Below are 16,210 nucleotides of genomic sequence, written 5' to 3' on the forward strand. Positions count from 1 at the left end.
TTCTCCCCATGTCTGTGTGGGTTTCCTCTGGGTGCTCCAGTTTCCTCCCACATTCCAAAGACATACGAGTTAGGAGCTGTGGGCATGCTATGTTGGCGCCGGAAGAGTGGTGACATTTGCAGGCTGCCTCCAACACATTCTCAGTACTGCAAAAAGACGCATTTCACTGTGTGTTTCGATGTACATGTGACCAATAAGTCAATGTCTAATTGAATTAATAGGCTGATTGTAAATTGAAAATGAAATTACTTAAAAATGAGGATGCATTGTATAACAAAAACATGCACTATGTGAACAAGTTTCTGTGCTTCAGAGTTGAAGAAGTACAAGAAATTTACATTGAGATTTCACCTCACTTTTCTTTCAATTATCACCCAGAAAAAGAGCTTAACTGGCCACTCTCTACAGTTGTTATTTAAATCTCACTACAAATAAATGTATTTATGTTTGCCTTCAGTCGTGGTATTTCAATGTATTCAACTTTATGTGAAGAGCCAAGAAATATAATAAAATGCAGTATAAATGCAAATCTTTCCATTTTAATGCCTCGGTATTTTTGAAGCATCAATTTCATTTGCAATGGTTAATGTTTCACAAGAATGAATTATCTCTTAACATTTGGTTATGTGAGAAACATATAAGCAAGAAAGATAAATTCAGAAAAAAGGAACAAATTACTATTAATCTATTAGGATTAGATTGGAATTTATTGAGCTGTATAGACTGCATCTGTGCCAAACATCAGCAATTCTCGCTGGATTAGTGAATAATTTCTGATAAGGTTGTAACCTATTACTTTTTTACATAGGGCATGTGAAAATAACTATCTGGGTGCAAATGTAGAGGGAAAGGAAGAGGAGACATTTACGGGCAGCTTGCCACACTTAATGATCATCAGTTGTCACTTCTAAGGAATATAGCACTGGATAATGCATGATTCAGTGATAAATAGGAGTTCAATGTGAAGAAAGAGAATGCAGTCAGTTTAAGATCAGAATTTTATTCATGAATTATTTACATTAAATACAAAAGTATGAGTAACTGTGATTAGGGTACCAAGTGTGTTCCTTCATGTTGCAAGTAAATTTCCCCTGTAATTAATTCTACCCAATTTAATGTTGTATATGACAATTGTTAAGTACAATTTCTTCCTGACAGAGGAAAGAAAAAGGAAGACTTACTCTTCTATAGCACTATCATGCCCCAGACCACTTGAAAGCCAACTAAATGGTACACTGCTGTAGGAAATGTGGAGGCCAATTTGCGCCCAACAAGATCTCACAACTGCAATACAATAATGGCCAAGTAATCTGGTTTTGCACTGCGGGTTAAGGGTTTAACATTAGCCAGGACATTGGCTATAATTTCCCTGCTCTTTAAAATAATGCCGTGGTATGCTTTGTGTTTATCAAAGAGACCTGATAATTTAATGTCTCACTCAAAAGTGGCCCTTTCAACAGCACAGCATTCCCACTGTACTGCACTGAAGTGCCTGCTTAGTTTTTGTATCCAGGCCCTGTAATGGGAAGAGAACCTGGACCCTTCTGTCTCAGAGGTAAGAGTGTAATCAACCAATTTAAAGTTAAATAATTAAATAAATCTGGAATAAAAAGAAAGTTTCAGTAACAATGACTACAGAACTATTGGACAACCATAAAAATCCCACCTGGTTCACTAACACCCTTCAGGAAAATAAATCTGCCACCTGACCTGACCTGACCTCTGTGTGACTCCAGATCCATGTTGTTAACTCTTAATTGCCCCCTAAATTCAGATATAATTAAAGCATGAGCAATAAGTGCAAGCTTTGCCAGTGACACCTGCATTCCTTAAATGAATAAATTTTTTAAAAAATCGAGCTTATACCCAGCACTGAAAAGAATATACATAACAAAAACTATAAGATCTGTTTTTGTCATGCTCTGGAGCATCAGTTTTCTCCTCGACAAGTTCCTCGTCTGAGCAAGAGCCTGACAGACTTGGCTTCCAGTCATGTCCTTAGACAGTTGGTCTGGCAGGCCTGCAGTCCGACCAGACCAATTGGAGAAAACCTAGTAGGACTGCAGCTGCCAGAAATCTGAAATAAAAACAGGGAATTATGGACATACTGACCACGCCACAAAAATTTGTTCCTTCTTTTACCGATGCTCCCTGATCAGTTGAATATTCATAGCATTTTCTATTTTTAGTTTAGGCCCAATTCATGACACCGGTTGCAAAAGCAAAACACAGCAGATGTTACAATGTGCTTAGTTGGAAGATAAAATGAGAAACAGCCCTTCATCTTCTGCCTCCTAGACTCAACGATCATCAACTATTCCAGTCCTGTAACTTACATTTCCAGCATGCAGTTATTTTTCTTTTTTTCTTCTGCTGGTGATATCAGATCTTGCTCGTCTTCTCCTACTTACACCTCCCCTTGGTGTATCTTTCTTATTCACCTTCCTCTTACCGTCCTCTTTCAGGCACCAGCACCACCAGCTGTTATGTGATCTCCGTTGTTGCCCACCCTATCACTGATCTTCACTTTCCGCCCCACGTGCCCCCCCCCCCACCTCTCAGCACTTTAAAACCTGTTTTTATTGTCTTACTTTCTTTTCCAGTTCTGATGCAAGGTTGTTAAATAGAAACGTTAATCCCATTTCCCTCTCCAAAGATACTGCCTAACCTGCATTTACAGCATTTTCCAATTTGATTCCATGCCTCTGGACTGTTGCATTGACTATCTTTTATTTCAATACTGTACACCTATCACATTCTGTGGGTCCATGGTGAGTCATCTTATAAGATTATTTCTCAGCTTTTCACAAGCCTGAAATATACTCCATCTTGGCGATACCTTCTTCCTGGAACTGCTTGATGATCACCATTGCTGTTGTCCATGAGTTGGCTCTTCCCTTTCATATGTGTTTATAAGTGATCTGATTTCAATATTCAATACAAAGGACAGGCCATACTCTTAAATCCAAATAAATTTACATGCATTGGTCTTAATGCAATTTCAACTATTTCTTAACATAAACCTTTCAACATAAAATTTCAATCTGTTTCAAGTACATCAACATTCATACATGCTTACTCCAGCACAAAGTCTCTGAGACTTTTCAGCTGGCGACAGTTTTCTCAGATCTGGTCATTAATGGTTGATGTGCTCCATGTCCAGGGAGAACTGCGGTGTTCTAGTTCCGCATTATAGGCTTCCGTGCGTCCCCTGTTAGCTCATCATCAGCTTCACTCTTCCTTCACCTCATCTGCAAACATCCTCAGATTCCTGTGGTAACACCTTTACAAGAATGTTGCCGGGTCTTCAGGAGTTGAGTTATAAGGAAAGATTGAGCATGTTAGGACTTTATTCCTTGGAGCGGAGAAGAATGAGGGGAGATATGATAGAGGTTTATAAAATGATGAGGGGCATAGACAGGGTTAATGCAAGTAGGCTCTTTCCACCTAGATTAAGAGAGATAAGTACGAGAGGACATGGCTTTAGGGTGAAAGGGGAAAGGTTTAGGGGGAACATTAGAGGGAACTTCTTCACTCAAAGAGTGGTGAGAGTGTGGAATGGGCTGCCATCTGATGTGGTAAATGCGGGCTCACTCTTAACTTTTAAGAGTAGATTGGATAGATACATGGACGAGAGAGGTCTGGAGGGGTATGGGCTGGCGGCAGGTAAATGGGACTAGCCGAATAATGTTTCAGCACAGACTAGAAGGGCCAAATGGCCTGTTTTCTGTGCTGTAGTTTTTCTATGGTTCTACCTTCTCCTCATAGGATCGAGGCTATCATGGCTGGCTGATGTTATTCTTTAACCATGCTGTGATTCTATGAAAGTAACTTACCAATTTCCTTACTGTTGGGGTTATGTAAAAGTTCTCACCACGTCACCTGCTTAAAAGAATTACTTCTCCTCAGCTGCTCTGTGTATTTGGAAGAATGTTTATTCCCTTCTCTTCCCCCCTCCATTGGCTTATTCCAGCAGGAAATTTAGACACCAACAATCTTGCAGTTGTTGGCTGTGTTGTTCTGATTCGGTGGTTCATAAGTCTTTAGGATGAGATACCAGTGAGCCCTGGTGTTGGTGTACATTTATATACCAAGAGGCTGAGGTATGCAACCATGTGTGTTTCCTTTGTCTTCATCGGAAGTGTCTTGGCTGTTTTTAAATCACACTCCATCTTTACATTGGATAAAAGATAGTGTGGTGATGATGTGTGTGAGCTGCAGACAGTACAAGATCATCTGCAGCAAATTGAGAGCCATGATCTGTTACAACCTTGTCTGGAATGCTGCATCTGGCAAACTGAGCCTTCAGCTTATGAATGACTGCTAAAGTTATAGTTGGTTCAAGTTATGGTTTTTTTCCCCAGAAGCTGGAGAACTAATCGGTATCATAGTCTCAGCCATGACGAGATTGATGTTTTCTTCAACCAGGGTCTATCCAGCATCTCATTCGCTCTTCTGTTACTTTGCCCACAGATCTCCACACACCACATTTTCACTGGCAACACTTGCAGGCTGCCCCCAGAAGACTCAAGGCAAAAAGATGCATTTCACTGTGTGTTTTGATGTAGATGTGACTACTAAAGATATCTTACTTCTGCATTTGTTCCTGGCCAGAACTGTGATTCTCAGCATCTCCTCAAGCCACTGTCCTCTCCAAAATATGATGAGTACATGGGCTGCATCGTTTCTCCCCTCAGCACTGCTCTTCCACCTTGCAAAAGCAGTCCCTCAGAAATTCTGAGACCACTTTGAAGGTGGAAGTACAGGGCAAGGCTGTATGGCAGCTTCGGCTACTACTCTGGCCACCCTCTTGTAACAGCTGCATGCAGCTCCTGCAGAAATATATTAAGTAAAGTGCCTCAATGTGGCTCCTTCATCAATGGCTTGGACATAGATGTGTGTGTGTTGTTACGGACTCAGTGAAAGTCCCTTTAAGATAGAGAGTGTGTGTGTGTATGTGTGTGTGGGGCGTGCTTACGTCAATAGAAGATAAAGGACGTAATGACGTTGTTGAAGAAGAAGAAAGAGAGAGAGAGAAGGGAGAGAGACACCAGCCTGCTTGTTTTCTCTATCGATGGATGAGAAACAATAACTGTGTTTGCCACTGAAATCCATGTATGGAAGTTGGAAGTAATCCGGTGGAGTTCACTTTGTTGCTGACCTGTAGAAGGAAACAGGTATTTGTATGTGGACGACCACGGTTCGGATGCTTTTCGGGGTGAGGAAGTCACTACCGAGTAAACACTGAAGTGTCGTTTGGGTTCCATCGTGGAACATTTGGATTTCGTATGTACTCTCTCTATGTTTTTCTACATCTACATCTTATCTTCAGACAACGGTGGTTGTTGAAGAAGCCCTTGCTCATGTTTCACCTTATGGCTTGCGGAACTGAACTTTAAGAACCATTCAGGAACTTGGAGTTTGGGACTTTGTCACACACACACACACGACGAGTTTAGTTTTGGGGTTAACGTTCGAGGTTTAACATTTTTGAATTCTAACATACTAACATTTTTACTTTTATTTTACGTATTATCATAAGTAGTGATTAATAAAATAGTTTTTAACACTGAATCATGCTCAGTGTGTTTCTTTTGTTGCTGGTTCGTGACAGTGTGTGTGTGTGTGTGTGTGTGTGTGTGTGTGTGTGTGTGTGTGTGTGTGTGTGTGTGTGTGTGTGTGTGTGTGTGTGTGTGTGTGTGTGTATGTGTGTGTGTGTGAGTGAGTGAGAGATCTGGTAATTGGTAATTGGTTTATCATTGTCAAATTTATCAAGATACAACATTTAAAATAAACATTTGGACAGGTACATGGATAGGAAAGGTTTTGAGGGAGAAGGGCCAAATGCTGGCGAATGGGATTAGCTTAGATAGGCATCTTGGTCATCATGGATGTTGGGCCAAAGGTTCTGTTTCCATGCTGCATTACTCTATGAAATTCTACGAGTCCCTGAAGACCAGCTCCGCTCCAGTGGGAAATTTGTTAGAGGTGAGACAGAACATTGCAGTAAGAAAGGTTAAGCAGAAAATTGTGTGGGGGTCATGGCACAATCTTGTTTGACACCAGTCTTCACTGAGAATGTTTGGATACCTAACTTAAGCCAACCGTCACTGCAAATATAATAATCTTAAGCATGCTACTTACATATTGTAATGCCAAGCAAATCGTTCTGACCTGAGTAAAGTACAGAGACACATTGGCATCACTGATCCCAACTTAAATGTTTTAACAGAATTTATGCTTGATTCAACCCAAAAGCAGCACACGGAGTTCTGATTGTCAGACTCAGGCAGGGAAGTCAGGCTCTAATTAGAATTCTAGCCCTTAATAGGATAGAAATTTGTTCACATTACTCCTAAACAAACCCTGAAAATCACAAAACTGCTGATACTGGAAATCTGAAAGTGCTAGAAATGCTCAGCAGGTCAGGCAGCATCTGTGGAAGGAGAAGCAGAGTTAACATTTCAGGTTGAAGACTATTCACCTGTAGTGGGAAAGAGAGAAAACAAGCTAATTTTATCTTACAGAAATGATGTGTGTGCGTGTGTGCGTGTGTGTGCGTGTGTGTGTGTGTGTGTGTGTGTGTGTGTGTGTGTGTGTGTGTGCGCGCGCGCGTGAAGGATGCATAGGACCAAAGGAATATTGCTATTGGTATTGGTTTATTATTGTCACTTGTACCGAGGTACAGTGAAAAGTTTGTCTTACAAACCGATTGTACAGGTCAATTCATTACACAGTGCAGTTACATTGAGTTAGTACAAAATGCATTGATGTAGTACAGGTATAAATAGTAACAGTACAGAGTAAAGTGTCACAGCTACAGAGAAAGTGCAGTGCAATAAGGTGCGAGGTCACAACAAGGTAGATCGTGAGGTCATAGTCCATCTCACTGTATAAGGGAACTGTTCAATAGTCTTATCACAGTGGGATAGAAGCTGTCCTTAAGTCTGGTGGTACGTGCCCTCAGGCTCCTGTATCTTCTACCCGATGGAAGAGGAGAGAAGAGAGAATGTCCCAGGTGGGTGGGGTCTTTGATTATGCTGGCTGCTACACCTAGACAATGAGAGGTAAAGACAGAGTCCAAGGAGGGGAGGCTGGTTTCCGTGATGCGCTGGGCTGTGTCCACAACTCTCTGCAGCTTCTTGCGGTCCTGGGCAGAGCAGTTGCCGTACCAAGCCGTGATACATCCAGATAGGATGCTTTCTATGGTGCATCGGTAAAAGTTGGTGAGAGTCAAAGGGGACAAACCAAATTTCTTTAGCCTCCTGAGGAAGTAGAGGCGCCGGTGAGCTTTCTTGGCCGTGGCATCTACGTGATTTGACCAGGACAGGCTGTTGGTGATGTTCACACCCAGGAACTTCAAGCTCTCAACCCTCTCGACCTCAGCACCATCGGTGTAGACAGGTGCATGTACACCACCCCCTTTCCTGAAGTCAATGACCAGCTCTTTTGTTTTGTTAACATTGAGGGCAAGGTTGTTGTCATGACACCATTCCACTAAGCTCTCTATCTCCTTTCTGTACTCTGACTCATCGCTGTTTGAGATACGGCCTACAACGGTGGTATCATCTGCAAACTTGTAGATGGAGTTAGAGCAGAATCTGGCCACACAGTCGTGAGTGTATAGGGAGTAGAGTAGAGGGCTGAGGATGCAGCCTTGTGGGGCACCAGTGTTGAGAATAATCGTGCCGGAGGTATTGCTGCCTATCCTCACTGGTTGCGGTCTGTTTGTTAGAAAGTCAAGGATCCAGTTACAGAGGGAGGTGTTGAGTCCTAGGTCTCGGAGTTTGGTGACAAGACTATCTCTGATAGGCTGACACCAGGGTTGCTGTGGGGATAAGTTGTTGAGATCACCTGGTCAATCTGGGCAGTTGGAGAGAGAAAAAAATGAACTAAAACTGTGAGATGAGAGCATTTACAGAATACAACTAAATTAACTGGCTGAATGTAGAGCAGTGCGGCATGCTCAGTAGGTCATTCTGTGCTAACAGAGAGATTAAGGCTGAACCAATATCAAAGATGGATGACTTACAGAAGTAATGATCAGTCCAGATACAGAGAAAGTACGTTGCCTATGATTGGAGAATTTGTTCTTGAGTCCAGAGGACTCCAACGTGCCTAGCCAGAAGATGAGGCGCTGTTCCTCAAGCTTACACTGTGCCATGTTATAACCACACAGAATGGGAGTGGGAGGGAGAATTAAGGTGGCAGGCAACAGAGAGCTCTGAGTCAGCCCTACAACTGAAAGTAGCTGCTTCGCAAAGCAGTCAACCTATCCAAAATTAAAGTGTAGTACGTTGAAAATCAGTTTGAGACAGAATTGAGCAATTTTGCACACGTTTCTGAATGTGTGTTGGAAAATTCATATCCTCATTGTTCAGCAGGATTTTCATTCCACCCGGCACGTTTTTCTGGTGTATAACTCCCCCAAAATACATCAGCAGTTCATCTGCAAAATTTGCTTGCAGTGAGATTTACAACCTCAGTTCTTTGAAAAATTACAGTTCTTATATACTCATAGAACAACCAGCTTTTACAAATCCCATTTCCACTAGAACCGTGGCAGCTTGGAACATGGACTGCTGTGGTCACCGTCTGAGAGTTCAAGTGAGGATGACGGCTGTGCTTGCTGTCTGCATTACAGACAACAACCGTAGTGGCATCCAATAATCAAATGGCTCCAAGGTTATTTCTAATCACCCTGGTATTTCCATCAGGAAATGTGATGCTTCTATTCCTCCTGCCCACAGAAGGATAGCAAGGATTTGCAAAAGGGAAGGTGGTTGAACAGAATGTAGTGAAAGCTGTACTTGTGATTGGCAGGATGCTGTGTGGAGGTGATAAGTTCTACTCTGATTAGAAAGGATTAGTTCTCTGAGAAGTGGGAAGTTGTGACATTGCCCTTGAGAGTGTACCCACTTAAGATTATTTTTGTACCTCAAAATCGCTTTGACGACTGCACTGTATTTGTAAAACTCGATGGACTCAACTTCCCATGGAAAATATCATTTGAAATTTTGATTAAATGAATTTGTGTCACAGAATTTATGCAAATGTACAGGTAGTTCAAATAGACAATGAGTTGTTATTTACTTCAGCCGTATGGTCTTCCAGCTAATTATAACCTGTTTCCTTTGTGGGAGGCTGATGTCTTGAGCTTTGGTGAAAGAAAGAATAGTAAGTATAACCACTAGAAGCCTTGAGACTGTAATCATACAATCACTCTGAACATTAATTGACAAGTAATCAATGTTATTGTTCCTCTCACAACGTATTGCTGGTTCTTTTTTTATATATCCTATATATCAAAGCTGCAATATTGTAACATTTTTGATTTCTTATAACCATTACAAAAAATAATGAAAAAAATATTAACAGCTTCAAATAAATCCAATGTAACTCCAATCAGAAACCAACCTTCTGTCACCAACCCACCACACACACACACACACACATAGATGGACACAGACACATGCATGAACACACACACACACACATTTGTGCACACTTACACAGACACACATGCACACAAGCACACACACAGATTCATGTGGACACAAACACAAAACACATACACACACACACACACACACACAGGCACACAAGCACACATAAGCACTCATGCACACATATACATATATGTGGATTCATGAAATACTTAACTAGAAAAAGCAATTAGATTATACTGAGTAACAGCTTTAAAAGAGCTGGATTGTGCACGCAATGACAAATTGGGTAAATGGATCAGTGGGTATAGGTTCGATAACTACAAGAGACCAATTTTCCACTTCTGATCTTAACTGGCACAGCAGCAGAGACAAAACAATTAATCTGAGTGGTGCTGGACTCAGCAGAATGCTCATCCTCAGATCCCGATTGGAAAGTGCACTAGATAAGTGTGATGTGGATGAGAAGGTTATCAAGTTTTGCTGTGATATTTATCCACAGTCAAAAACAATTAACCATTTCAAGACATGGGAAAGGGGTCAGGATACTGACCCCCTCAAGAAAAGATGGGAAATAGGGGAGAATGTAAAGGGAAACAAGACTGCTGAATAAATATGTGGCACTCCCTGCAAATGCATCAAGGGAAATCATAAGTGATTATCTGCTGTTTGTAAACCCATTTGATCACAGGCTTCATTTTTTTTTGTGTACTTCTTTCCCAATGTCTAGAGTATGGAACCAAAGGCAAAGTTCAGAAAAATATTCTAAAAATCCATCTGACTTTCCTGTAAAGAAAAAATTCACCAACAAGTGGTTAGAGGAAAAGAATGCAAATGAACAACACAGGTAATATGCAACAAATCCATCAGTATCTGAAAAATCAATACGAGGCAGAAGCCATGTCTGTTGAGATCAGGATGTTCAAGACTCCGTGAATCCTAACCAACCAAGTCACTGAGACTTCTCCCAATCTTAGCCAAACTTACTGTCATGGAACAAGGACAATTCAAAGTGAATATTTGCCCTGATATCATTCCTGGTGCCCCCTTCCCCCTTCTCTTTCCCCTTCCCCCTCCCTCAGGACCTGCCCATCCCTTCCCTTGCCCTCATGACCTGCCTATCTATTCTCCAACTCCTTCCCATTAATCCATGGTCCACAGTCCTCTCCTACTGATTCCTTCTTTTTCAGATTTTTGCTTCTTCTACCTATTACCTCTCAGCTTCTTATTTCTCCCCCCTCCCCCACCCCTCTCACCTGGACTCACCTATCACCTGAACTCGCCTATCACCTGAACTCACCTATCCCCTGCCTGCGTGTGCTCCTCCCCCTCCCCCCCCCCCCCCCCCCCCCCCCCCCCCACCTTCTTATTCTGGCTTCTGCCCTCTTCCTTTCCAGTCCTGATGAAGGGTCTTGGCCCGAAACGTCGACTGTTCATTTCCCTCCATAGATGCTGCCTGACCCGCTGAGTTCCTCCAGTACTTTGTGTTTGTTGCTCCAGGTTCCAGCATCTGCAGAATCTCTTGTGTGTGCCCATTCTTCTTCTTTTAACAAAGTTAGATGTAAAATCATTGTTCAGTTGTTAGCAAGTAGAATGGAATTGAAGGTGCTGTGTGCGGTGATGTAAATTAAGTTCCTGTTGGTGAGTTTTACTTAGTTTATAGTAGATTCATTTTATGAGCTGTTTGATTGTGTTTTTACCAACAAGGGTCATGGATGGAATTTTATTTCTCTTGGCCCTCATGGAATACACCATGAATAAGATTGCCTGAATATTGGTGAAATAACAATCTACAATGATAATTTCTGCAAGGCAACAATATGGTATGTTTTCTTATCCATGGCATATTTCTATGTATTATGCAGTCTTCTCAATAACCTTGTCTGCAGTAAAGATGGAATAGATTCACGGTATCAAAACATGCTTTGGGTTATGAATATCTGAGAATAAAATGCTACTCTACTATTCATATATTTTCTCATTTAAGAAGCAAATAGTTGAAATTTTGAGTTCATGAGAGAACTGCTTGTGCTGAGAAATCCGATAGCCACAATGTGAATGTCAAGGTGAATGTCCTAATAAGGTTACCACAATGGTGACACCATTCAGTATTGTGAAGTTGAGCCCAATGATTTATTGGCCATCAGCACCTTTTGGGTCATCATTGACCAGAAACTCAATGGGACAAGTCACATAAATGTTGTGGCAACAAGAACAGGTCAGAAGGTGGGTAGTCCATGGCGAGTGATATACCTCTTGACACCCCAAAGTATTTCCACAAATCAGGGGCGTCATGGATACTCTCTGTTGGTCTGGATAAGTGTAGCGCCAATAACACAAATAACTTAACGTCTTTAAGGGCAAAGCAACTTGCTTTACTGGTACTCCATATATCCCTAAACCCATCCTGGCTCCCAAGATGTTGATGTAGATAGCCACGGAATCATTAGACTCAACTTCACAACATTGGATGGTCTCACCGCTGTAGCAATCTTATCAGGACATTCACCTTTCCTTATCCATTGTGGAAATAAGATTTCTCAGCACTGTCCACCACTGGTTCACAGTAGCTGCAGTGGTTAACATCTACAGACCACACCTGGCTAACTCACCACCACTACCACTCAAAATGCAGTAAGTCAACAGCATTAGGGGAATACTTTCACCAGACGGACTGCAATAGTTGAAAAGGCCGCTCACCACCAGCTTCTCATTCGTGATTAGAATGTGCAAATAATACCAGCAAACCACAGATCCCAATAGATGAATAAATAAACATGAAATTTCTCATTCACACACTATACAAACATTCTCAAAAATATTACCTCAATATTTCTTCATATTAAATGTAAACTGGGCATACATGTTGTCAATCTTTTAACCTGTCTATGAGAGTCTGGGCAGAGCAATAAATAAACACCAGAAAAAAGAGCAACAATAAGCTATGAAGCCCCTCAGTCAGAACATGTCTGATCTTTTACCTTCATTCCATGTTCCCACTGTATTTCTATATCCAAGGGTTTGTGTACAAACACTTCTGCTGTGAGCACCTTGGGTTCCAATCTCCATGAAGACTTTCTTTCTGGTTTCAACATGCTGTGAAATTTAATGAAGAACGAAAGAAATTGTCTAAAATGTAAAAACGTAGCTGCAGAAGTATACTGAATACATCTTGCATGGAACGATGCTTTACATCCTCAGCTTTCTAAACTAAAATCATTTATAATTGTCAGGGAAGGGATAACAAATTGTCTTCTTGAACCACAGCAGTCTATTCGGTGAAGGAATGCTCACAGTGTTGCTATCTAGCCTAAGTAAAAACCTGGGAATAACATGTAATTAAAAATGAAACTCAGTTTACTTACTCATCCTAACTTAGTGACCAGAATATTGCATTATCCACCATTAACAATGCATTTTTTTTGTTTTCAAAAATCTACTAAGAAATTATGATAGGTCTACTACCTATGGCTGATACTATCACATAATTTTATGTCAGGCTTTTTCTACATGAAGCAAGTTGGACCTGTAAACATTCATTAAGGAAAGAGATGAGGCTCTGGAAGCACCTCAGCTTTATACCTCCGGACTTAACAATGAATTCTACAATTTCGGATGATCAGCCTGTGTAGTTTATGTCAGAACTGGACAGTACTGATGAAGGGTCATCAACCTGGAGCGTTAACTTGTTTGTCTCTCTGCACAACCGGTGCCTTACCTGGTGAGTTTTGCCGACATTCTCTCTTATTTTAGATTTCTACCAATTGTTGTGCTCTGCGTTTCACAATTCCAGGGTTGTTTTCTTTCTCTCTCTCGTTCTCCTTCATCTTCCTTTACTTGCATTTCCTCTGGACAGATCAGCTGTGATTAACAAACCTTCTCCAGCCTCTCTGAGCAGACACCACTGCCATTTGTGCCATTCAGTCCCCCTTGTTCTCCACTCTGTCACAGACATCCTCTCGGCTCTCTTCACTCTTCCCCATTCTCTGCAATTTGAAACATGTTTGATTTCTGACTTTTCCTTGTCCTGATTGAAAGTCATTCACCTGAAAGACTAACTCTCCAGAAATGCCCCTTGAGCTCTCGAGTATTTCCAGCATCTTCTGTTTTCATTTCAGATTACTTTTTAAGCATGTAAATAGGGATGAGGAGCCAACAAGTAGTGGCCAAATAATGACCAAGTGGGGTAAGTCAGGTCCGACACCCCAATACTTTGGGACAAATATGAGCAGAACTATGAGAGAGCATCAGCAACCTGGTTGGCTGAGATACAGCACCAAGCTAATTATCTACCACTGGTTATAATTTCAAATGCACTGAATCAAAATAAAATGGCACTGATGGCTTGGTAATAAATGTATGCAATAAATGCAATGAAAATATTCACAGTGCCTTTATACCTAACACTCTGTAGCAAGCAATGTAATATCAACGTTATATTAAAACAAAATGTAATTGTTCTGAAATATTTCAATGTCATGCAGAAACAGCGCTTGGATGCATATGTCAACTATTCGAAGGTTTATCTTAGTTTATATCCTACCTAATGTTTTATATCTGCTTAATTATGAATCTTTGAAAAAGAACATTAAGAAAAGCTGTCAAGTTAAGTTGAAATGAAAGGTGATTCAATGAAATTGGATCTGCACATTTTTTAAAGAAAGATTCCTGTTCTAATCACCTGATGTGATTTATATTCCAGAGGGAATAAAGAAATTGCTTTACAGGTTGCAAAAAAACTACGTCCAAATATCTTAATATTTGAGTTCAAAATGTGTTAATTTGGTTAAAAGCATCCAAAAGCATTTGATAAACAGAGGAATCGCACATGTCCATGATCAGACATCTCCTGCCGCAGTGCTAAACCGCTTTTGAAATGACTTTCAGCATCACGTGAGCCTCATAACCTCTCCCTTAGATCTAGTCCAGATTTGAACGGTGGTAACCACTCCTAATAATGAGGTGCATTATCTGTGCTAAGGCAAGCGACAGTACTATTAACACTGGTCAACCTCTACAATCATGTTAATGAAGTCTTAACTCAAATTTCCCTTGTGCCATTCAATGATTCGAATATGTAATGTGCAAATTCCAAATTCCATGTCTGCTTTGCAGCGCTATTGAATTTCCTCCTGGAAATGTATTCTATACTATATTCCAATAAAGTTAAGGGAAAAAATTCAATTTGTATGGGATTGTGGGGAGTCCCAAATAACGTAAGTACATGGCCGTCAGCAGAAGCTCTTCAACAATTGCAAAAATAGATAGCTGTGTGCTTTGGAAATGCACCCTGCAAAGAAAAATTGCTGTAACTTACTTTGTAACTAGAATTGCAAATACACTTTGCAGCTTGGGTGTTATTTTGATTTTTGTTATGCTACAAATTGAGTATTTAAAAAGTTAAAATAAATATTTAGAAATTATTCCTTTATAACATGCATTAAGTTGGAATGTAGTAACTTTTAAAACCTGGCACGGCAGCCAGAGAATTTAAATTCAATTAAATAAATCTGGAATTTAAGGATACAGCAAGTCTCAGTCACAGTTATAAAACTATTGAATTATTGTAAAAGCCCATTTGGTTCCCTAATGCCTTTCAGGGTGAGAAATTTGTCGGCAGATTTGTGATTCCAGAACCTTCAGCTAATATGACTTTAAACTGCCTTCTCATTTCAAGGATAACAGAGATGGACAATATATGCCGCCAGTGCCTGTGTTGTCCACATCCCAGGAACAAGGAACACTTCACTGGGATTAAACTTTTGAAGCAGAGTTCAATGTACCTGTTATTATCTATTATGCATTTAGCACATATACAGAGAATAATCTTCTACCCTCAATATTTCTTAAATTTACAGATAAAACAATTCAAAAGCAAATTAATTGAATGACTGAGTAAATTTTTCTACATTCTGGTGACAAGGTTTTGCAGGCACACTTTTATGGATGCAAATTCCTGAGAATTTCCAAGGTCAACACATGCAGTTTACTCTGGATAATATCAAGTCTGTCTTTACTGTGCTTAGTATTGGTATTGGTATTGGTTTATTATTGTCACTTGTACCGAGGTACAGTGAAAAGCTTGTCTTACAAACCGAGGGTTGAGTGTGATCACAGCAAGGACAAGGAAATTATGGGGGAGTTTTCAAAGATGATATCCTTATTAGTAATCATAGTCGAGTATCACTTCATTATTCAGTACTGTTCCCCCCTTTTTAATTCCCTCAGTCTAAGTTTACATACAAAACAAAAGCTACACTGTTAGTGTACTGTAATATAATGCAAACTGTTTCTGAATCTTCTTTGCAACACTTGCTATTTTGCTGTTGTTGCAGAACTGCAAGTGCAATTTGCCTGGACTGGCAGTGGACCAGGGCAATGCAGCATCTGTTTACACCAGTATTTGCAAGAACTAGAGCATGAACAGTTAGTAATATTGCAGAAATAGTACGAAATGAGTCTCTGGGTACAGCCCAATGAGAAACTATTACCAGTGGCAAAAGCAACAGAAACATAATGGACATTAGCTTCAAACACCTTACAGTTTGGGAAAAAAATAGCAGTTGGCTGATATTGTGTTATGCTCCTGGTGCTTGTCTGTACTTATTGAAGTATTAGGAACTTGCTTCATACATCTGTGACTGGAATATTAACAGGCAATAATTTTTCTAGTCCAGAAGGAGATTGAGTTTCACAGGCTTTATATCTAATTTGCCAAAATAAAATTGAAATAATATCTTAGTTGTGTGTTTTTCACAGTAATT

The sequence above is a fragment of the Pristis pectinata genome, chromosome 7 (genome assembly GCF_009764475.1).
Source record: "Pristis pectinata isolate sPriPec2 chromosome 7, sPriPec2.1.pri, whole genome shotgun sequence".
Lineage (NCBI taxonomy): Eukaryota > Metazoa > Chordata > Chondrichthyes > Rhinopristiformes > Pristidae > Pristis > Pristis pectinata.